At 42.3% G+C, this 25,586-nt stretch overlaps 1 protein-coding gene across 3 annotated transcripts in view; it reads right to left on the reverse strand.

The window, feature by feature from the left end:
- LOC128645441 (neurabin-1) overlaps positions 1 to 25,586 on the reverse strand; it is an 824,161-nt gene that overhangs the window by 772,204 nt on the left and 26,371 nt on the right. The window lies entirely within an intron of this gene.

Genomic DNA, 25,586 nt, shown 5'->3' on the forward strand with positions numbered 1-25,586 from the left:
GTCAGTTGATAAGACGCCTGAATCAGAATATCGTCCAGATAAGGCGCCACTGCAATGCCCCGCAGTCTGAGAACCGCCAGCAGAGACCCTAGAACCTTCGTGAAGATCCTGGGTGCCGTGGCAAGTCCGAAAGGAAGAGCCACGAACTGAAAATGTTTGTCCAGGAAGGCAAACCTTAGGAATTGGTGATGATCTCTGTGGATAGGAATATGAAGATATGCATCCTTTAAGTAAACGGTAGTCATATATTGACCCTGCTGGATCAATAGAAGAATTGTCCGAATAGTCTCCATCTTGAAGGATGGAACTCTGAGAAACTTGTTTAGACTCTTGAGATCTAAAATAGGTCAGAACGTTCCCTCTTTTTTGGGAACCACAAAAAGGTTTAAGTAAAACCCCTGCCCCTGTTCCTGTTTTGGAACGGGACAAATTACTCCCATAGTGGAGAGGTCTTTTACACAACGTAAAAATGCCTCTCTTTTTGTCTGGTCTACAGACAATTGTGAAAGAAGAAACCTTCCCCTTGGGAAAGAATTTTTGAACTCCAACTAATACCCTTGAGACACGATTTCTAGTGTCCAGGGATCCTGAACATCTCTCATCCAAGCTTGGACAAAGAGAGAAAGTCTGCCCCCTACTAGATCCGGTCCCAGATCGGGGGCCGCCCCCTTCATGCCATCTTGGGAGCAGCAGCCTCTTTGGTTGTTTGCCCTTGGTCCAAGCCTGGTTGGGTCTTCAGGTGAATTTGGCTTGAGGATAATTCCCTTCCTGTTTAGCGGAAGATGAAGAGGGGACTCCCTTGAAATTACAAAAGGATCGAAAATTACTTTGTCGTCCCCTTTGCTTAGATGTCTTATCTTGAGGGAGGAGGTGACCCTTACCTCCCGTAATGTCAGAAATTATTTCTTTCAAGTCAGGCCCAAATAGGGTCTTTCCCTTGAAAGGAATAGCCAAAAGTTTGGATTTAGAGGACACATCCGCAGACCAAGATTTCAACCATAAGGCTCTGCGTGCTAAAATGGAAAATCCTGCATTTTTAGCCGCCAATTTGGCGATCTGAAAAGCGGCATCCGTGACAAAAGAATTAGCCAGCTTAATGGCCTTAATTCTATCCATTATCTCCTCTAAAGACGTCTCAGTTTTAGGAGACTCTAAGGCTTCAAACCAAAAGGCAGCCGCAGTTGTGACTGGTACAATGCAGGCCGCCGGTTGTAATAGAAACCCTTGATGAACAAATAGCTTTTTTAGAAGACCCTCCAACTTTTTATCCATAGGGTCTTTGAAAGCACAACTGTCCTCAATAGGGATAGTCGTACGCTTAGCCAGGGTAGAAATAGCTCCCTCCACCTTAGGGACCTTCTGCCAAGAGTCCCGAACGGCGCCAGCTATAGGGTACATCTTCTTAAAAATAGGGGAAGGAGAGAAAGGGATACCCGGTTTTTCCCATTCCCGCGAAACAATTTCCGTAATTCTCTTAGAAACCGGAAAGACATCAGAGTAAGAAGTAATTTCTAAGTATTTGTCCATCTTACACAATTTCTCGTTGAGAGTCATCAAAACCTCCCGCAGCAACAAGCAGAGGTGTTCCAGCTTAAATCTGAAGGACGTGACGTCCGAATCTGTCTGAAGCAATGCACTACCTGAGTCACACAGTTCCCCCTCAGAAAGGGTCCCCCTGCTCCCCAATTCAGATCCCTGGGAAGGTACATCGGAAATAGCCATCAAAGCATCAGAAGTCGCAGGGACCACATGGGTGTTGCCTTGCAACACTGGCAACTTAGACAAAACCTCTGTGAGAGTGGATGACATAACTGCAGCCATATCCTGCAAAGTGAAAGAAGCAAACGCCGTTGAAGAACATGGCGTCGAATGTGCGGGCGTTAAAGGCTGTGACGCTTGGGGAGATGATTGCGGCATACCCTGAATCTCATTGGTCCGAGAACATTCTTTAGACATATCTTTATTAAAGAATATCTTCTCTTTACATTGTAAGGCTCTCTCAATACAAGTGTCACAAAGTGTAACAGGGGGTTCCACAATGGCATCCAAACACATGGGACATGTACTGTGTCCAATGTCCTCCATATTGACAGATTTCAAAGGCAAGCGTGGTCAAGTCACTGATAAACAAATAAAAAAATCAGTGTAACGAAAAATATTGTACTGTGTCCTTAAAACGTTTTTACATTAGTCCCAAAAATGGCTAAAACAAATTAATATCAATTAGGAGCGGACAGATGTATACCCCACACTCCCTACGTGGGCCCTGCTTACACACCAGTCCATGAAAAAACAGTCACCTCTCCATAGCGGCTCCAACCTGTCTCCGTGACCACCGTTACCCTCCAACAGCGAGCCTAGGACCGCTTGGAGATTATCGTGACAAGCGGACCTAGGGGCTGCACTAGTACACTGCTTCCAAGTACTCGTATCACCGGAACTTAACGGAAGCGTAACTGTGAAAGCTAAGCACGCGAAATCAAGTCCCGCCCATCGTGGGTGTAAACAAGCAACAAACCCGGGAAAAAGGAAATGTCAATCAAATGCCATGTAATTCACAGCTACACAGTATATCTACCCAGAGTCAGCCAACCACAAATAAAATTATGCCCGTTATCATACTCGCAGATAAGCACTATAATTCACCTCCCAGCACTTCTGGCTAATGTAAAATTATGCCGGACTGTCTGGAATTTTTTTTTATAGTGTGTGGGTTGTCATTTGACTCTGACATCCAACATGCTAGCATAGGAAGACCCCTATCAGAGCCTATAATCCCAAAGTGCAATAGTATAGTACACCCATTTCTGAGAATATGCCTCAAAGCCCCAGAAATAAAAACAGAATTTATGCTTACCTGATAAATTACTTTCTCCAACGGTGTGTCCGGTCCACGGCGTCATCCTTACTTGTGGGATATTCTCTTCCCCAACAGGAAATGGCAAAGAGCCCAGCAAAGCTGGTCATATGATCCCTCCTAGGCTCCGCCTACCCCAGTCATTCGACCGACGTACAGGAGGAAATATGCATAGGAGAAACCATATGATACCGTGGTGACTGTAGTTAGAGAAAATAATTCATCAGACCCGATTAAAAAAACCAGGGCGGGCCGTGGACCGGACACACCGTTGGAGAAAGTAATTTATCAGGTAAGCATAAATTCTGTTTTCTCCAACATAGGTGTGTCCGGTCCACGGCGTCATCCTTACTTGTGGGAACCAATACCAAAGCTTTAGGACACGGATGAAGGGAGGGAGCAAATCAGGTCACCTAAATGGAAGGCACCACGGCTTGCAAAACCTTACTCCCAAAAATAGCCTCTGAAGAAGCAAAAGTATCAAATTTGTAAAATTTGGCAAAAGTGTGCAGTGAAGACCAAGTCGCTGCCTTACATATTTGGTCAACAGAAGCCTCGTTCTTGAAGGCCCATGTGGAAGCCACAGCCCTAGTGGAGTGAGCTGTGATTCTTTCAGGAGGCTGCCGTCCGGCAGTCTCATAAGCCAAACGGATAATGCTTTTAAGCCAAAAAGAAAGAGAGGTTGAAGTTGCTTTTTGACCTCTCCTTTTACCAGAATAAACAACAAACAAAGAAGAAGTTTGTCTGAAATCTTTAGTGGCCTCTAAATAGAATTTTAGAGCACGGACTACGTCCAAATTGTGTAACAAACGTTCCTTCTTTGAAACTGGATTCGGGCACAAAGAAGGTACAACTATCTCCTGGTTAATATTCTTGTTGGAAACAACTTTCGGAAGAAAACCAGGCTTAGTACGCAAAACCACCTTATCTGCATGGAACGCCAGATAGGGCGGAGAACACTGCAGAGCAGATAACTCAGAAACTCTTCTAGCAGAAGAAATTGCAACCAAAAACAAAACTTTCCAAGATAATAACTTAATATCTACGGAATGTAAGGGTTCAAACGGAACCCCTTGAAGAACTGAAAGAACTAGATTAAGACTCCAGGGAGGAGTCAAAGGTCTGTAAACAGGCTTGATTCTAACCAGAGCCTGAACAAACGCTTGAACGTCTGGCACAGCTGCCAGCCTTTTGTGAAGTAAAACAGATAACGCAGAAATCTGTCCCTTCAGAGAACTTGCAGATAATCCCTTCTCCAAACCCTCTTGTAGAAAGGATAAAATCCTAGGAATTTTTATCTTGTTCCATGGGAATCCTTTAGATTCACACCAATAAATATATTTTTTCCATATCTTATGGTAAATTTTTCTAGTTACAGGCTTTCTAGCCTGAATCAGAGTATCTATTACAGAATCTGAAAACCCACGTTTAGATAAAATCAAGCGTTCAATCTCCAAGCAGTCAGTTGGAGAGAAACCAGATTCGGATGTTCGAATGGACCTTGAACAAGAAGGTCCTGTCTCAAAGGTAGCTTCCATGGTGGAGCCGATGACATATTCACCAGGTCTGCATACCAAGTCCTACGTGGCCACGCAGGAGCTATCAAGATCACCGAAGCCCTCTCCTGGTTGATCCTGGCTACCAGCCTGGGAATGAGAGGAAACGGTGGGAAAACATAAGCTAGGTTGAAGGTCCAAGGTGCTACTAGTGCATCTACTAGAGTCGCCTTGGGATCCCTGGATCTGGACCCGTAACAAGGAACCTTGAAGTTCTGACGAGACGCCATCAGATCCATGTCTGGAATGCCCCATAATTGAGTTAGTTGGGCAAAGATTTCCGGGTGGAGTTCCCACTCCCCCGGATGGAATGTCCGACGACTCAGAAAATCCGCTTCCCAATTTTCCACTCCTGGGATGTGGATTGCAGACAAGTGGCAGGAGTGATCCTCCGCCCATTGAATTATCTTGGTCACTTCCTCCATCGCCAGGGAACTCCTTGTTCCCCCCTGATGGTTGATATATGCAACTGTCGTCATGTTGTCTGATTGAAACCTTATGAATTTGGCCTTTGCTAGATGAGGCCAAGCTTTGAGAGCATTGAATATCGCTCTCAGTTCCAGAATGTTTATCGGGAGAAGAGATTCTTCCCGAGACCATAGACCCTGAGCTTTCAGGGGTTCCCAGACCGCGCCCCAGCCCACCAGACTGGCGTCGGTCGTGACAATGACCCACTCTGGTCTGCGGAAGCTCATTCCCTGTGACAGGTTGTCCAGGATTAGCCACCAACGGAGTGAATCTCTGGTCCTTTGATCTACTTGAATCGTCTGAGACAAGTCTGTATAATCCCCATTCCACTGTCTGAGCATGCACAGTTGTAATGGTCTTAGATTAATTCGTGCAAAAGGAACTATGTCCATTGCTGCAACCATCAATCCTATTACTTCCATGCACTGCGCTATGGAAGGACGAAGAACAGAATGAAGAACTTGACAAGAGCTTAGAAGTTTTGATTTTCTGACCTCTGTCAGAAAAATTCTCATTTCTAAGGAGTCTATTATTGTTCCCAAGAAGGGAACTCTTGTTGACGGGGAAAGAGAACTTTTTTCTAGGTTTACTTTCCATCCGTGAGATCTGAGAAAGGCTAGGACGATGTCCGTATGAGCCTTTGCTTTTGACAGAGACGACGCTTGAATCAGGATGTCGTCCAAGTACGGTACTACTGCAATGCCCCTTGGTCTTAGAACCGCTAGAAGGGACCCTAGTACCTTTGTGAAAATTCTCGGAGCAGTGGCTAATCCGAATGGAAGTGCCACAAACTGGTAATGCTTGTCCAGAAAAGCGAACCTTAGGAACTGATGATGTTCCTTGTGGATAGGAATATGGAGGTACGCATCCTTTAAATCCACCGTGGTCATAAATTGACCTTCCTGGATGGTAGGAAGTATCGTTCGAATGGTTTCCATTTTGAACGATGGAACCCTGAGAAATTTGTTTAGGATCTTGAGATCTAGAATTGGTCTGAACGTTCCCTCTTTTTTGGTAACTATGAACAGGTTGGAGTAAAACCCCATCCCTTGTTCTCTTATTGGAACTGGATGAATTACTCCCATCCTTAACAGGTCTTCTACACAATGTAAGAATGCCTGTCTTTTTATTTGGTTTGAAGATAATTGAGACCTGTGGAACCTTCCCCTTGGGGGTAGTTCCTTGAATTCCAGGAGATAACCTTGAGAAACTATTTCTAGTGCCCAAGGATCCTGAACATCTCTTGCCCAGGCCTGAGCAAAGAGAGAAAGTCTGCCCCCCACCAGATCCGGTCCCGGATCGGGGGCCATCCCTTCATGCTGTTTTGTTAGCAGTGGCAGGCTTCTTGGCCTGCTTACCCTTGTTCCAGCCTTGCATCGGTCTCCAGGCTGGTTTGGGTTGAGAAGTATTACCCTCTTGCTTAGAGGATGTAGAAGTAGAGGCTGGTCCGTTTCTGCGAAAGGGACGAAAATTAGGCTTATTTCTAGCCTTAAAAGACCTATCCTGAGGAAGGGCGTGGCCCTTTCCTCCGGTGATGTCTGAAATAATCTCTTTCAAATCAGGACCAAACAGTGTTTTGCCCTTGAAAGGGATGTTAAGCAATTTTGTCTTGGAAGACACATCCGCTGACCAAGACTTTAGCCAGAGCGCTCTGTGCGCCACGATAGCAAACCCTGAATTTTTCGCCGCTAATCTCGCTAATTGCAAAGCGGCATCTAGAATAAAAGAGTTAGCCAATTTAAGTGCATGAACTCTGTCCATAATCTCCTCATACGAAGATTCCTTATCGAGCGACTTTTCTAGTTCTTCGAACCAGAAACACGCTGCCGTAGTGACAGGAACAATGCATGAAATTGGTTGAAGAAGGTAACCTTGCTGAACAAACATTCTTTTAAGCAAACCCTCTAATTTTTTATCCATAGGATCTTTAAAAGCACAACTATCTTCTATGGGAATAGTAGTGCGTTTGTTTAGAGTAGAGACCGCCCCCTCGACCTTAGGGACTGTCTGCCATAAGTCCTTTCTGGGGTCGACTATAGGAAATAATTTCTTAAATATAGGGGGAGGCACAAAAGGTATGCCGGGCCTTTCCCATTCCTTGTTTACTATGTCCGCCACCCGCTTGGGTATAGGAAAAACATCGGGGGGCACCGGAACCTCTAGGAACTTGTCCATCTTACATAATTTCTCTGGAATGACCAAATTGTCACAATCATCCAGAGTAGATAATACCTCCTTAAGCAGTGCGCGGAGATGTTCTAATTTAAATTTAAATGTTACAACATCAGGTTCAGCTTGTTGAGAAATTTTCCCTGAATCTGAAATTTCTCCCTCAGACAAAACCTCCCTCCTGGCCCCTTCAGATTGGTGTGAGGGTATGTCAGAAGCGTTATCATCAGCGTCCTCTTGCTCTTCAGTGTTTAAAACAGAGCAATCGCGCTTTCTTTGATAAGTAGGCATTTTAGATAAAATATTTTTAATAGAATTATCCATAACAGCCGTTAATTGTTGCATAGTAATAAGTATTGGCGCACTAGATGTACTAGGGGCCTCTTGTGTGGGCAAAACTGGTGTAGACACAGAAGGGGGTGATGCAGTACCATGCTTACTCCCCTCATCTGAAGAATCATCTTGGGCACTATTATTATCTGTGGCATCATTGTCCCTACTTTGTTTGGACACCATGTCACAATTATCACATATCTTTAAATGGGGAGACACATTGGCTTTCATACATATAGAACATCGTTTATCTGATGGTTCAGACATGTTAAACAGGCTTAAACTTGTCAACAAAGCACAAAAAACGTTTTAAAATAAAACCGTTACTGTCACTTTAAATTTTAAACAGAACACACTTTATTACTGAATATGCGAAAAAGTATGAAGCAATTGTTCAAAATACACCAAAATTTCACCACAGTGTCTTAAAGCCTTAAAAGTATTGCACACCAAATTTGAAAGCTTTAACCCTTAAAATAACGGAACCGGAGCCGTTTTTACATTTAACCCCTATACAGTCCCAGGAATCTGCTTTGCTGAGACCCAACCAAGCCCAGAGGGGAATACGATACCAAATGACGCCTTCTATAAGCTTTTTCAGTGGATCTTAGCTCCTCACACATGCATCTGCATGCCTTGCCTTCCAAAAACAACTGCGCATTAGTGGCGCGAAAATGAGGCTCTGCCTATGACTAGAGAAGGCCCCCATCTGAAAAAGCTGTCCATATAGTGCCTGCCGTTTTTTAACAACAATCCCCAAGATTATAATAACTATAAAGCGCTATAATCTATCAAATATGCTTAGCAAGTAATCGTTTTAGCCCAGAAAAAAGTCTACCAGTTTTTTAAGCCCTTATAAAGCCTTTATTCTTATACTTAATCTAAGAAAATGGCTTACCGGTCCCCATAGGGAAAATGACAGCCTTCCAGCATTACCAAGTCGTGTTAGAAATGTGGCCATCATACCTCAGGCAGAAAAGTCTGCCAACTGCTTCCCCCAACTGAAGTTACTTCATCTCAACAGTCCTGTGTGGAAACAGCAATCGATTTTAGTAACGTTTGCTAAAATCATCTTCCTCTCACAAACAGAAATCTTCTTCTCTTTTCTGTTTCAGAGTAAATAGTACATACCAGCACTATTTTAAAATAACAAACACTTGATTGAAGAATAAAAACTACATTTAAACACCAAAAAACTCTTAGCCATCTCCGTGGAGATGTTGCCTGTGCAACGGCAAAGAGAATGACTGGGGTAGGCGGAGCCTAGGAGGGATCATATGACCAGCTTTGCTGGGCTCTTTGCCATTTCCTGTTGGGGAAGAGAATATCCCACAAGTAAGGATGACGCCGTGGACCGGACACACCTATGTTGGAGAAAAAGACTGCACATACCTCCATGCTGAGGAACAGCATGAAAATACTCAAGGTCCACTCCTCCTCCTGAGGTCCTGTGAAGAAAGAAAGGTCTTAGGAAAAGTTCACTAAGTCCATATCCAGGCAGCACCAATATGGGAGGCATAGTGAGACTAAAACCTCACAAGTTCCCCTAAAAGGATCCAGAAGCTGCCCGGTAGAAAAATAGTACACTCTGGCACCATTTAAAAATAAAAAACTGAGGGGCGGAGTCTGGAGCAGCTAAAGAATGGCTGCCTAAGAGGAGAGCTCCGTGCAGGATAAGAGAAGCAAAGGCAAGGATTAAATGTCAGAGGCATAACATATAGATAATATGTGATCGCAAGTGGTGCAGCTCATCTGGACATCAATTTGAAAGCATCGGAGCACATATCTCATTGCTACTGAGCGGGTTCTAATGGGAGCCTGAGCAGGAACGGGCCGGTCGCCATTACCACAGCCCACGTGGGAAAATTTTTCTGAGCAACGGCTGCAACGAAAGCAGAGACCCAAAGAAGAGGTTGGTGAAGGGCATGAAGTTCAGTAAAGGGGCAAAACAACTGGGAGAGAGACATAAACTGCAGACGATTGGGGGAAGAGACAAATAGTGGGATCAGCTCTTGCAGCTAAGCTACGGCGCCGCAAGTATACATTAACGGCTCAGACAAATTAGACCTGCATAGCAGGGGCATTCAGAAACGCTGAGGTGAGAGGTATACAGAGCAGCATAAGGGGTCACACAACGTATAAGGAGATACCTAATTAAGGTGAAACTGAGAGGTATATGCAAATCGTGATCCTGGTGATGTGTATGATGTCTACTGTAACAAGATATCACGGCTTGGAAAGGGTGCTTGGGAAGTTAATAAGGATCCTGAATATTACAGCTATTTAACTGCAGTATATGAGAAATGACACAATAGCTCAGCTAATCTGATTTTGACCCAGGAGCGCTGCATGGTGAACTTCCCCAGAGATATTTATAGGGGAACAGACTTTGTTTTAGATTATAAGGGGCCCTATATGAGTCTGTGAAGGGAGAAAAAAGAAGGACTTTGAAAATGCTTATACAAGTACTGGAGGTACTGGATGCCATATTATGCAATAACAGATATGAAGTTTTTCATATATTAGAGACTGTGAGGTGGGTCATGATTTAAACAGTTTGCAGCATGTCCTTATACACATCAACTTGCTCCCCAGATATGAAGACATAACCTATATATTTAAAGGGATCTATATACAATATTTGTCTTTCCTTGTCTGTTGTGAGGTAGAAGAGGAAGAATTGTTTGCAACATTGCTAAGAGACGGTGTTAAAAACCATTATCTATATACTAGAGGTACAACAAAATGGCTGCCAGAAAGAATACTAAGGTGAACCCACTGAATAAACAATCAGCATCTAGTCTCTTTTTTAAACCTGCAAAGGGGGATAAATTCTCTGATATGCAAGCACAGCAATCTGATGAAGAGAGAGATATGGATGAGCGATCCACAGAGGGGATAGCAGATACGAGGCCCATAACTAAGGCCGACTTGGAACATCTGGTCTCCAAGCAGGACATCAATGTAAATTAAGAAACTTTTGGAAAAGATGGAAAGCCTGCAAAATTCTGTGACCAACAGTATAGCAGATCTGAAACAGGAGGTAGTAGATCTGGGATCAAGAGTAAACACCCTGGAAGAAAGTGGGAGTCGCAGATCTAATTTGCGATTAAAAGGAATTCCAGAATCAATTGGTCCTAAGGAGCTGAATTCATATTTACTCAACCTTATTCATGCCATCACTGGCTCTGTAGGGGAGGAGAAATTTCAGATGGAAAGGTCACTTCGGGAACTCAGGCCTAAACCTAAGGGGGAAGAACCTCCCAGAGATGTTATTATAAAGATGCTACGCTTTCAAGAAAAGGAAGAAATACTTGCGGCAGCAAGGAAGAATCCAACATTCAAGTATAAAGGTAATGTCATCCAGTTCTTTCAAGACCTTTGTTTGAGGACATTACAGAGAAGAAGCTCTCTTCGGCCCCTAACTTCCCTGCTAAGGAAAAACCAGGTCCCATATAGGTGGGGATTTCCTTTTGCTCTTCACATAACGTGGGAAAATAGGTCATTTTTCATTAAGGAACCCCAAGAGATCCCAGAGGCATGTCGTAGGATGAGGATGGAGCCTCCGGCTCTCTCACAACAGGTGGAACCCTCAGATCAAATCACTCATGGGAGCAAACCCATCAGAGGCAATGGACGAAGATACCAGAAAAGAAGCGAAAGACTTGATGCATTTAGGTATCATAGGTAATTGTTGAAGATGGAGGACATAGGCCTTTCCTTGGGTACACCCCAATTGAAGAGGGGGAACTTTCTGTGAATACCCACAGTACACTAAGATACTGGATAATGGACAGATGAGTATAATAATGTTGTATTTACTTCCTGTTTTTTCTTCTTTTATGTTCTATGTTGGGAGATATATATCCTGTTGGGGGGTGTGGGGGGGGGGGGGAATGTTGATCATCCTCATGGACCTTGAACATTGGGCCAAAATCGAAGGATATGATGTAACGTTAGATAGAATATATTTTTATTGTTAGAACTAAATAGAATCTATTTTCCTGTTGGAAGAGTTATGCTCATTTTTGAAAAATGCTACTGTTCCATTTACCGCATTCTAGGAGGTAGGTTGTATGTAGCCTCTCATTTGTGCTTGTTTCTTTACATTCAAGATGCATATCTTGCCACAATAACTAAAACATGTTTGTAACTGCACTTAAGTACAATATGTGGTGGGGTCCTAAAGGGACCAAAACAGTTAATGTTCTTGTTTTGGTTTTTTACTGTTAGTTAATGTGTGTTTGGTTTTTTTCAAACCAGGTGTTTCCTTATGGGTATGTGAGGGTAGAGCAGGAGAGGAGAAGAGGTTAGAAGGTGATACAGGTGTCGGGGGTTAAGGAAGTAAGAGGGGCTTTCCATAAACCACTGTGGTATTCTTTGGAGCAATAGCTAAATGGGGAACACAGAAAGGTCAGCGGAAAAACAATGATGTCACATAATCTAAGATTAATCTCCCATAATGTTAGGGGGCTAAATACAGACAATAAGAGATGTATGGCCATGACACACTATCTGAAAATAAAAGCAAACATTATATTCCTTCAGGAAACTCATTTCATTTCCCAGACAATTCCAAAATATTGGTCTTACCAGTATCCCCAACACTTTCACTCCACCACGGACTCAAAAAAAAGGGGGGTAACGAAACACAGAATACCTTTTTTCGGCAGATATCGCATCATCTCACCCAGTGGTCGCAGGATAGAATTAATTTTAGCAGGGGATTTCAATTTATCTATGACCTCTTTCTCAGGGGGGGACCCAAAGGGACGACAAGTAAACAACACAGACATAATGCCATTAGTAAGCCCATTAGGGAATCATTGGGAGCACACAATCTTATAGACTCTTGGACGGCAGTGGGTAATTCCAAGCATGACTACACATACTACTCACCAGCACACCAATCATATTCAACCTTAGATTATATTTACGTGAGCCAAATACTAATCCCTAATTTGGTTGCACCAAGCACACAGCCGTGTGTCTGGTCAGACCATTCTTTGGTGATTTTGGAACTCTCGGGTCTACTAAACTACTCACGACAAAGGTCGTGGACATACAATTCAACACTTCTTAGGAACCCAGAGATACATGAGAGAATAATCAAAGCATCGAGGGAATATTGGCAGATAAACGTGGGGTCCACAAGTAATCCATTAGTCACGTGGGCTGCACATAAACCTTACTTGAGAGGCCTACTCATTAAAGAGAAATCGATATCGATGAGAAAATCGACACAATTAGTAAATACAATTCAGAGGGAGGTTGAGACACTCGAAAGAGAACATAGACATACTTTATCAATAGGAGTGTATAAGACTCTCCAATCCAGAAGACAGGAGTTATCCAAAATTTTAAATGAATCTTCTATCCGAGCGGCTTTGAAACTGAGAGCTCATTATTATGTTTATGCGAACAAGCCGGACAAGTATCTGGCATTTGAACTGAGGGAAAGAACTAAATTCTTTGCTATACACTCCATACAGAGGCCCCTAGTACCCTAAAATTTCATGTTTAGGGTACTAGATAAAATGGGATTTAGGGGGCTTTTATAAAGGCTCTAACAACTATATACTCAAACCCAACGGCTGTAGTGGGTGCGGCAGGATACGTCTCGAGGTCCATAGATATTTTGAATGGGACCCGTCAAGGGTGACCGCTTTTGCTGCTTTTATTTGCCATTTGCATTGAACCACTGGCAGCGTTCATTAGACAATCGGTAGAGGTAACGGGAGTGCAGTTGGCGGGGGGGGGGGGAATATAAATTGACGTTGACTGATGATGTCTTACTGACACTGACCAAGCCCCTGATTTCTTTACCTAACTTATATAACATTCTGAGGAAGTTTTCAGAGATTTCGGGATATAAGGTTAATTTAGACAAGTGCGAGGCCCTTCCAATTTGCCTTCCCCCTCATACAAAAAAAACGGTAGAATTAAATTTTAATATTACATGGGCAAAAATTCACATCACATATCTTGGGGTGAAGTTAAATAATAATTTCTCAGACTTATACAGATTAAACTATGTTCCCCTTTATAAAGCTATCAGGAAGGACCTCAATAACTGGAAAAAGGGTAGGTTTTCGTGATACGGGAAATTGTCGGCTATAAAAATAAATGTTCTCCCCAGGATCATGTACCTTTTTAGAGCTTTGCCGATTGCGATACCCCTGGCAGACTTGAATGCCTTACAGGCGGATCTATTCCGCTTTCTGAGAGGAGACGGGAAAGCAAGAATAGCATCACAGGTGTGAAAACAGCATAGACAGGTGGGAGGGGTGGGAGTTCCGAACCTGGTGGAGTATTATCATGCCTCTAGGCTGGCACAATATCATTTTAGAGAAAAACCTAGAAGGAGGTCACTTGGCCACGAATAGAGGCAGATATTGCTGGATGTGAAAACCCGGCAGACATTCTGTGGGACCCCACATTGAAAACAAAAGCACTTACATATAGATCCCCTGTAACATGGGAGACAATACATGTGTGGCATAAATTCACCAAAACATTGAGATTAAACCCTCCCCAATCATTATTAATGCCCTAGAAATTTTTGCTGCCCCAGGAGCTCAGGAAGTCAGTGGGGAAATGGGAAAATAAGGGATTATATAGGGTGGCGGACTTCTTGGATAGAACCACAATACTCACGTTTAATCAGATTAAAGATAAAGTCCAGCCATACAAATTACACTGGTTTCTTTACTTACAGATATCGTCGGTTATTGCTAAATATATAACTAACGGATCTGGTCTACCCTTCTGGAAAGGATCTGCAAAACACCCTCTAGAGGGAAGCATGTGATTTCACATATATATATTGCTCCAAGAGACAAGAACTGTGTCCAAGTCTCCCCTGATGGAGAGATGGGAGAGAGATGTTGGAGAGATAAGGGAGAAGGGAAAGTGGGATGAAATCTTACTAGAATCCAGTAAGGGGCTGCTGAGTGCAGATATGAAAGAAAACTGTTTGAAAGTAGCTTTCAGATGGTATCTTACACCTGAGCGGACAGCACACATCACTTCAGAAAGTGCAGCGACTTGCTACAGAGGATGTAGGGAGAGGGGGACATATAGGCATATGTGGTGGGATTGCCCGAAAGTGCAACCACTATGGGCGAGACTCTCGAAGTTACTCAGCAACATATTAGATGAAAACATTGCACTGACGATAACCCAGGCGCTCCTGAATGAAAGGATAAAACCGTTCAATTCAGCCACTAATACATTCATTAAAACCCTCTGTACATGCTTACGTATATGTATAGCCAGACATTGGAAGGTGGGGGCGCCTGGTTGGGTGGAGGTAGTAGATAAAATAAAAGACACATACATAATGTCAGAATTAACAGCATGGTCACAGGGATCTATTGAGCGGTTCCAAAAAGTGTGGTTTTTCTGGATTTTGAGAAAGGATAATTACCTATAAATTTTCCTGTGGAAAATGGTGAGAGGGGAATTAGAGTTGTAGAGTGTACGAGAGGGGAACAATAGAAATCCTCAGACACCTGATACCTATATATCTAATCAAAGACAATATATTTAGCAATCTTTTGATACATGATCATTTACTCTACCTGGATTTAGTTGAAGTTCTTGAAAACACCTTGGGGGGGGGGGTTAGGTTATGAGGGTTTTGAATACTATGTTGTAACTTAAGATGGACATTTACGGAGGAGCTGGATTAGATCCTTTATAATACGGATTTTTGGGGGCAGTACAAGGGATTTTCAAGATATGTTTGTATATCCTAGTTCTTCTTTATGCATTTGATATGTTTTGTAATGTGTCTAAAAGAAAATGAATAAAAATTTATTTCAATTAAAAATAAAAAAACTCTTGATTGCAGAATCTAAACTAACACCTCACTTTACCTCACTCCTATCACTAACACAGGCAAATAGAATGACTAGGTTGGGGGGTAAGGGAGGAGCTATTTATGCAGCTCTGCTGTGGAGCTCTTTGCCTCCTCCTGCTGACCAGGAGGAGATATCCCATAAGTAAGGATGAAATCCGTGGACTCGTCATATCTTGTAAAAGAAATACATTTCTAAAATCAGTGAGTAACTAAGGTTTTTACTGTCTCCTTCAGTGTTCAAAACTTTACTGGTGCAGCAATCAGCTTCAAGCTGTTCAAAGGAATTTATGGTTGTGATGAACTGTGAGCACACACTATTACCAAACTTATCACAACACAGATCTGCAAACCATATATGAGGTACAGACACCCGATACCTATATATCTAATCAAAGACAATATATTTAGCAATCTTTTGATACATGATCATTTACTCTACCTGGATTTAGTTGAAGTTCTTGGAAACACCTCGGGGGGTTAGGTTATGAGGGTTTTGAATACTATGTTGTAACTTAAGATGATGAACATTTACGGATGAGCTGGATTAGATCCTTTATAAAACGGATTTTTGGGGGCAGTACAAGGGATTTTCAAGATATGTAACCTTGATATGTTTGTATATCCTAGTTCTTATTTATGCATTTGATATGTTTTGTAATGTGTCCAAAAGAAAATGAATACAAATTTATTTCAATTAAAAAAAAAAAAAAAAAAAAAAAAAAACTCTTGATTGCAGAATCTAAACTAACACCTCACTTTACCTCACTCCTATCACTAACACAGGCAAAGAGAATGACTGGGTTGGGGGAAGGGAGGCGCTATTTATGCAGCTCTGCTGTGGAGCTCTTTGCCTCCTCCTGCTGACCAGGAGGCGATATCCCATAAGTAAGGATGAAATCCGTGGACTCGTCATATCTTGTAAAAGAAATACATTTCTAAAATCAGTGTGTAACTAAGGTTTTTACTGTCTCCTTCAGTGTTCAAAACTTTACTGGTGCAGCAATCAGCTTCAAGCTGTTCAAAGGAATTTATGGTTGTGATGAACTGTGAGCACACACTACTAACAAACTTACCACAACACAGATCTGCAAACCATATATGAGGTACAGTGTGAGTTTGTTTGCTTTATAACATGTTACTTAGAAACAGCGTGACAAGAAAGTGTCTTATGATCAAGATGGCTTTGAAATCAACGTGACTGATAATTAAATATTTTATCATAATATATATATATATATATATATATATATATATATATATATATATATATATATATATATATATATATAATCTCCGCTCTGTCAAAAAATGACAAAAAAGTTGCATTATTCATTGCAAAATTAATTTCAGATATGAAAGTATATTGTTATGCAGCATACAATTTGTGTTTAATGACCCTTTAAAAACTGCATGGCACACATTGCACATGTACCACCATCTTGATTCAGCTTAGTCTCTCATTTTAGTGATAGATAGTAGGGCTGTGCAACATGGAGGGGATCACGATTTAATGAAATATTGAGATTGCATTCAAATATTTTTAAACATACATTTTGCATTAAAAAAATGCATTAAATAGTAGTACTAATAAAATATTAATAAAAAGAAATTTACACAGGTGTTTTATAGGCACTAGTAGACACAGAGTCACAAACAGTGCTAAAATATTGGTGGGGTTATAAAAGCAGCAACAGGCAGCAGCAATATAGCCTTTCAAGATACAAGTTAGAGCAATGCATGCAAGGCAGCATTAATCAGCAGTGCAGCACCATAAGAAAAAAAAGATGGCTACCTAAAGATTCCATTTACAATCCAATTTCAATTAATCCATTCAGTACGGTAGTAGTATTATATGAATAAAGACAGACAGTGACACACACATTATATATATATATATATATATATATATATATATATATATATATATATATATATATATATATTTACTGCTCAAAAAAATAAAGGGAACACTTAAACAACACAATGTAACTCCAAGTCAATCACACTTCCGTGAAATCAAACTGTCCACTTAGGAAGCAACACTGAGTGACAATCAATTTCACATGCTGTTGTGCAAATGGGATAGACAACAGGTGGAAATTATAGGCAATTGGCAAGATACCCCCAATAAAGGAGTGGTTCTGCAGGTGGTGACCACAGACCACTTCTCAGTTCCTATGCTTTCTGGCTGATGTTTTGGTTACTTTTGAATGCTGGCGGTGCTTTCACTCTAGTGGTAGCATGAGATGGAGTCTACAACCCACACAAGTGGCTCAGGTAGTGCAGCTCATCCAGGATGGCCCATCAATGCAAGCTGTGGCAAGAAGGATTGCTGTGTCTGTCAGCATAGTGTCCAGAGCATGGAAGCGCTACCAGGAGACATGGAGGAGGCCGTAGGAGGGCAACAACCCAGCAGCAGGACCACTACCTCCATCTTTGTGCAAGAAGGAACAGGAGGAGCACTGCCAGAGCCCTGCAAAATTACCTTCAGCAGGTCACAAATGTGCATGTGTCTGCTCAAACGGTCAGAAACAGACTCCATGAGGGTGGTAAATTCGCCACTGGCGCCCTGTGCTCTTCACAGATGAAAGCAGGTTCACACTGAGCACATGTGACAGACGTGACAGTCTGGAGACGCCATGGAGAACGTTCTGCTGCCTGCAACATCCTCCAGCATGACCGGTTTGGCAGTGGGTCAGTAATGGTGTGGGGTGGCATTTCTTTGGGGGGCTGCACAGCCCTCCATGTGCTCGCCAGAGGTAGCCTGACTGCCATTAGGAACCAAGATGAGATCCTCAGACCCCTTGTGAGACCATATGCTTGTGCGGTTGGCCCTGGGTTCCTCCTAATGCAAGACAATGCTAGACCTCATGTGGCTGGAGTGTGTCAGTAGTTCCTGCAAGACGAAGGCATTGATGCTATGGACTGGCCCGCCCGTTCCCCAGACCTGAATCCAATTGAGCACATCTGGGACATCATGTCTCGCTCCATCCACCAACATCACGTTGCACCACAGACTGTCCAGGAGTTGGCAGATGCTTTAGTCCAGGTCTGGGAGGAGATCCCTCAGGAGACCATCCGCCACCTCATCAGGAGCATGCACAGGTGTTGTAGGGAGTTCATACAATCACGTGGAGGCCACACATACTACTGAGCCTCATTTTGACTTGTTAAGGACATTACATCAAAGTTGGATCAGCCTGTAGTGTGTTTTTCCACTTTAATTTTGAGTGTGACTCCAAATCCAGAACTCCATGGGTTAAAACATTTGATTTCCATTTTTTAATTTTTGTGTGATTTTGTTGTCAGCACATTCAACTATGTAAAGAACAAAGTATTTCATTAGAATATTTAATTCATTCAGATCTAGAATGTGTTATTTTAGTGTTCCCTTTATTTTTTGGAGCAGTGTATATACAGTGGTGCAAAAAAGTATTTAGTCAGCCACCAATTGTGCAAGTTCTCCCACTTAAGAAGATGAGAGAGGCCTGTAATTTTCATAATAGGTATACCTCAACTATGAGAGACAAAATGTGGAAACAAATCCAGACTATCACATTGTCTGATTTGGAAAGAATTTATTTGCAAATTATGGTGGAAAATAAGTACAGTATTTGGTCAATATCAAAAGTTAATCTCAATACTTTGTTATATATCCTTTGTTGACAATGACAGAGGTCAAACGTTTTCTGTAAGTCGTCACAAGGTTGTCACACACTGTTGCTGGTATGTTGGCCCATTCCTGCATGCAGATCTCCTCTAGAGCAGTGATGTTTTGGGACTGTCGCTGGGCAACACGGACTTTCAACTTCCTCCAAAGGTTTTCTATGGGGTTGAAATCTGGAGACTGGCTAGGCCACTCCAGGACCTTGAAATGCTTCTTACAAAGCCACTCCTTCGTTGCCCGGGCGGTGTGTTTGGGATCATTGTCATGCTGAAAGACCCAGCCACGTTTCATCTTCAATGCCCTTGCTGATGGAAGGAGGTTTGCACTCAAAATCTCACGATACATGGCCCCATTCATTAATTCATGTACACAGATCAGTCGTCCTGTTCCCTTTGCAGAGAAACAGCCCCAAAGCATGATGTTGCCACCCCCATGCTTCACAGTAGGTATGGTGTTCTTTGGTTGCAACTCAGCATTCTCTCTCCTCCAAACACGACGAGTTGTGTTTCTACCAAAACAGTTCTACTTTGGTTTCATCTGACCATGACATTCTCCCAATCCGCTTCTGGATCATCCAAATGCTCTCTAGCATACTTCAGACGGGCCCGGACATGTACTGGCTTAAGCAGGGGGACACGTCTGGCACTGCAAGATCTGAGTCCCTGGTGGCGTAGTGTGTTACTGATGGTAGCCTTTGTTACGTTGGTCCCAGCTCTCTGCAGGTCATTCACTAGGTCCCCCCCGTGTGGTTCTGGGATGTTTGCTCACCGTTCTTGTGATCATTTTGACCCCACGGGGTGAAATCTTGCGTGGAGCCCCAGATCGAGGGAGATTATCAGTGGTCTTGTATGTCTTCCATTTTCTAATTATTGCTCCCACAGTTGATTTCTTCACACCAAACTGTTTGCTTATTGCAGATTCAGTCTTCCCAGTCTGGTGCAGGTCTACAATTTTGTTTCTGGTGTCCTTCGACAGCTCTTTGATCTTCACCATAGTGGAGTTTGGAATGTGACTATTTGAGATTGTGGACAGGTGTCTTTTATACTGATAACAAGTTTAAACAGGTGCCATTAATACAGGTAATGAGTGGAGGACAGAGGAGCCTCTTAAAGAAGAAGATACAGGTCTGTGAGAGCCAGAAATCTTGCTTGTTTGTAGGTGACCAAATACTTATGTTCCACCATAATATGCAAATAAATTCTTTCCAAATCAGACAATGTGATTGTCTGGATTTGTTTCCACATTTTGTCTCTCATAGTTGAGGTATACCTATGATGAAAATTACAGGCGCCTCATCTTCTTAAGTGGGAGAACTTGCACAATTGGTGGCTGACTAAATACTTTTTTGCCCCACTGTGTGTGTATAATAACTCATTGTGTAGTTCATTAACAAATCTAGACAGGTCAGAAGGCCCGTTTTTCCCACAGAAAACCTCTGGAATGCACTGTTTCCAATGCAGCAAGGAATTCTGGGTAAGATATGCAAATTAGGTTCACAATGACACACCTTTTTACTTCATGTCTGCTTTTCAGCAGATTCCCTTTATGCCAAAGCATTGCTGTTCACACAGCTTATAAGCTTAGCTAGGGTTAAAGCAGTGATTCATAACTATCCCAGGACAGACTGTTTCGTGGTTATCGCCACTCATCAGCTGGGAGAAAGTTTGAATCACTGCTGGTTTAAGTTGTTTCCGGGGCAAAACACAACAACATCTTAAATTAGGGGGAGCTAAAAGGGGAGTTTAAAATCCTCCACTACGCACAAAATATAGAGAAAATAACTCATTGTGGAGTTATTTTCTCTATATTTTGTGCGCAGTGGAGGATTTTAAACTCACCTTTTACCTCCCCTAATTTAAAATGTGAGAGATGATAGAGATAGAGAGCACTCACAATTCTAATAGGTCAACAGCCAGGGTGCAAAGTAAAAAAATATCAATAGAATTAAAGGTGGGGATTGCACTCACTGGATTTAGATCAAAAGTTATTTTTCTTTCCTAAGATATGGAGAGTCCACAACGTCATTCAATTACTAGTAGGAATATCACTCCTGGCCAGCAGGAGGCAAAGAGCACCACAGCAAAGCTGTTAAGTGTCACTCCCCTACCCATAATCCCCAGTCATTCTCTTTGCCTCTGTCAATGGAGGAGGTGAAGTTTGGTGTCTGAAGAAATTAATTCTTTTTTCGGGTACTTTTCCCTGCAAGGATTTGGGTTTAGTCGAGTCCACATCAATCTCTTCAGTAGAGTAGTGGTGGCTTTTAAGCAGTTGGAAGTTGTAAGGTAGTCCTTGCTTTGATTTCTAACACATTGCCGCCCATGGTACAGAAAGCTAGAGTTGGTTACTCTGTTCTTTTTTTCTACAGGTCTCTGTATGTGTCCTTTCACGCCTTGTGAGCGGTCTTCCTGCAGGACAGCTAGGCTGCAAGTAAGTACTTTTGTCTTCTAGGTCTTGGAGACTTGCACTTTAGAATAATATGTCATCTGCAGTAGATGGGGACATTTTTAAAATCGTTTATACAGGATTTTCTTTGGCAGTGGGCAGGCACATTATGTATGTTGAGACTAGGGGTTAATCTTCCCTTTATTGGTACGTTTTTCCTCTTTGCGCTAATTTTGTTGAAATACTTTATTACTATGTGTGTGACTTATGTTTTATACAGGGATCTATGTATAAACTTAATTTGGCAGTTGGTTTTCTTTGCTTGCTTAGCAAGAACAGGCTGACAGACTGCTTGAGCGTGTGTAAATTAAGCTCCGTTGTTGTAGGCAGAGGAAAACGTGCGCCTTTTACTTGCTGAGTAGTTTCCTTTCTCTGCTGTCAAATATTCACGGAGCAGAGTCATTGAATTTTAGTCTCTTCAGTGTCGATCTACTATATGATCGTTTGAGACTTCTGGCAGTCAAATTGTGTTTAAGTGTTACGGTAAGGCACCTCAGCCAGTCTGAGGTGTAGGGGGCCTGATTGGTTTATTATTTTAAAGAATGTTTGCACAACGTTAAGCAGCTGTGGTATTAAAAATTCTTAAAGTGACAGTGTATTTAAAACATTTCTACAATTTGGGGATTTTTTAATTTAGTATTATGGACATGGACCGAGACTCTGCGTCTTTTGACAAATGCTTGTTATGCCTTGAGGCACAAATTGTTTTGCCTATGCAATTCTGTGATGCATGCTTAGCTAGAACTGTTCAATTTAAAGATAAATTGTTGCCCTCTGAGCCCAATGTCTCTCAGGATGATGCTGTTCAGGCAATGCCACAGCTTTCTCCTGAAACGATCCAAGCCTCTAAAGCATCACAAACAGTGCCCTGCAGATCCCCTTAGACTCCTGGAGGAGTATATTTGCCTGCAGATTTTGCTGTACAGGTATCTTCTGCAGTATCTGCGGCATTATCTGCTTTTCCTATGCTGGGAAAACGTAAGAGGAAAATTAGACATTCAGATAGTAAGGTTTCTGTTCTACCGACTGCTACGCAGGTTGCCCTCTCTCATAAGTCTGATGAGGAGGATACGTCGGTAGCCTCTGAGGGTGAAATCTCACATTCGGACAGTATAATTCCTTTATCTGATACTTAAGAAGTAAACTTCAGATTAAAGCTTGAACACCTTTGTGTACTGTGAAAGGAGATATTGGCTACTTTGGACAACTCCAATACTTCTGTCATTGTCAACCCTAAGAAGTTGTCATGATACAATCATGTGGAGTAGTTGATACCTGGATTGGCTACCCCGAGAGGTGGTATTGTGTTCTCAGCCTGGAATAGGTTAATGTGAATTGTCTTTTTCTGTGTGAAATCTGCTTTCAGAAAAGCTGTACGCTGAGCAAGACCCCCCTCCCCCCCTCCTTAACCTAGTGTACCTGTGTTTAGGAATGCAGAACACTCCTCCCCTTGGAGACTGATAGTGGGAGCTAAGACTTGTTTGCATTGGCTGAAGTTGTTGTAAATTATAACCAGGGCGTTGTCTTTGACAAGACAAAGAAAGTTTGGTTTAAATATGTAACAGAAAGACTGGGGGGCAGAACTGCTCTGGGGATCAAAGCCATCAACATCATTATCAGCAGCTCTCCACATATTTAAAGGAATTTGATAATAAGTAAGATATTGTGTTTCTATTTTATGTCCCCCTATTCTTTTTAAAGAATTGTAGCTTTGCAATTGTATGTTATTTTGAATGTCTTTATAATTTTGCACTGTGTAACCTGTATTGATATTTTGTTATTAAACACATAGAAAATCCCATTCTGTCTTTTGGGCTCTAATATCCGAATTCACACTCCTGTTGAGACAAGGTTAAAGGCATGTTATCTAATTGTTAAATTGTGTGAGTGTTTAGGGGTTCCCAAGACTCCCCCTTTAATTTAAAACGTGTTGGTGGTGGCAGCAGGGAAATTGTTAATTAGAGCAGTGTGGACCGGATTTGGGGTTAATGTGGTGTCTCTTTTAAGGTCCTTTTGCAGAGTTGCAAGGTTAAGGGAACCAGAGCTGTGTGCCATTAACCCCTTCATGCCCACACCCCTCTATTGTGACGTTGAGAAGGATTGATTCGTCAAAGACGTCTAGTAAACTTAATAACCACTATGATGTTCCTTCCTCTGTAGAAGTTTTTCCTGTCCCAGACAGTGTGAAGGAGACTATTTCACAGGAATGGGAGAAGCCAGGAATTCCTTTCTCCCTGCCTCCTGTATTTAAAAAGATGTTTCCTGTTGCTGACTCAATTAAAGATTCTTGGCGCACAGTGCCTAAAGTAGAAGGGGCTATTTTTACTCTGGATAAGAGAACTACGATCTCTATAGAAGATAGCTGCTCCTTTAAGGATCCCATGGACAAAAAGCTGAAAGCTTATTTGAAGAAGATGTATGTTCATCAAGCTCTTCAATGGCAACCTGCAGTTTGATTCAGTAGCAAGTGTGGCATTTTATTGGTGCCTCAATTGTCCCCGGTTTATCAGGTTTCAGTCGGACATCACCACCTCAGTGGCTTACATCAACCACCAGTGAGGAACTTGGAGTTCCTTAGCCATGAAGGTGGCGGCACAGATTATTCAGTGGGCGGAAGCTTACAATTGTTGTCTGCCATCCACATTCCTGGAGTGGACAATTGGGAAGCGGATTTCCTGAGCAGACAGACATTTCATCCCGGGGAGTGGGCTCTCCATCCGGAGGTTTTCTCCAGGTTAACCCTCAAATGGGGGGTGCCAGAGTTGGATCTGATGACGTCTCGTCAGAACGCCAAGCTTCCAAGGTATGGTTCAAGGTCGAGAGATCCTCAGGCCACTCTGATAGAAGCTCTGGCGGTTCCTTGGAATTTCTGTCTAGCATACCCGTTTACTCCATTTAAGATCCTTTCCAAAAGTTATTGCTCGTATCAAACAAGAGAGAGTATTGGTAATTCTAATTCATGGCCTCGCAGGATCTGGTATGCAGACCTAGTGAAGATGTCTTCTCGGCCGCCTTGGAGGTTGCCTCTGAGGAAGGACCTTCTAACTCAGGGTCCATTCCTCTATCCAAACCTCGTTTCTCTGAAGCTGACTGTTTGGAGATTGAACGCTTAGTTTGTCTAAGCGTGGATTTTCTGAGGTGGTCATTGAGACCATGATCCAGGCTCCCAAGCCTATTACTCGAAAAATTTACCAAAAAGGTATGGTGTAAATACCTATATTGGTGTGAATCTAAGGGCTACTCCAGGAAGTTCTGGAGAAAGGGTTGTCAGTCAGTTCTCTGAAAGGTCAGATTTCTACATTATCTTTTTTGTTACACAAGCCTCTGGCGGATGTGCCAGATGTTCAATCTTTTTGTCAGGCCCTGGTCAGAATCAGGCCTGTGTTTAAACCTGTTGCTCCTCCTTGGAGCCTTAATCTTGTTCTTAAAGTTTTGCAGCAGGCTCCATTTGAGCCAATGCATTCCATAGATATTAAGTTGTTATCTTGGAAGGTTTTGTTTCATATTGCTATCTCTTCTGCTCAGAGAGTTTCGGAACTCTCGGCTTTGCAGTGTGATTCGAATTACCTTATCTTTTAAGTGGATAAAGTGGTTCTTCGTACTAAATTAGGGTTTCTTCCTAAAGTGGTTTCGGATAGAAATATTAAAACAGGAAATTGTTGTTCCTTCTCTGTCCCAATCCTTCTCATAAAGAACGTCCGTTACACAATTTGGATGTTGTGCGTGCTCTAAAATTCTACCTACAGACGACTAAGGATTTTCGCCAGTCTTCTGCCCTGTTTGTTTCTCAGGAAAGCGTAAGGGTCAGAAGGTTACTTCTACTTCTCTCTCCCTCTGGTTGAGAAGTATGATTCATTTTGCGTATGAGACTGCTGGACAGCAGCCTCCTGAGAGAATTACAGCTCATTCCACTAGGGCTGTCTCCTCTTCTTGGGCTTTCAAAAATGAAGCTTCTGTGGAACACATTTGTAAGGCTGCGACTTGGTCCTCATACTTTTTCCAAATTTGATACTTTTGCCTCGGCTGAGGCCTCTTTTGAGAGAAAGGTTCTTAAAGCGGTGGTGCCTTCTGTTCGTCTGCCTGTCTTGTAATTGAATGACGTTGTGGACTCTCCATATCTTAAAGGAAAACAAAATTTATTCTTACCTGATAAATTTCTTTCTTTCCGGATATGAAGAGTCCGCAACCCCACCCTTTATTAAGACAGTTATTTTTGACTAACCCTCAGGC

Source organism: Bombina bombina, chromosome 1 (genome assembly GCF_027579735.1).
Source record: "Bombina bombina isolate aBomBom1 chromosome 1, aBomBom1.pri, whole genome shotgun sequence".
Lineage (NCBI taxonomy): Eukaryota > Metazoa > Chordata > Amphibia > Anura > Bombinatoridae > Bombina > Bombina bombina.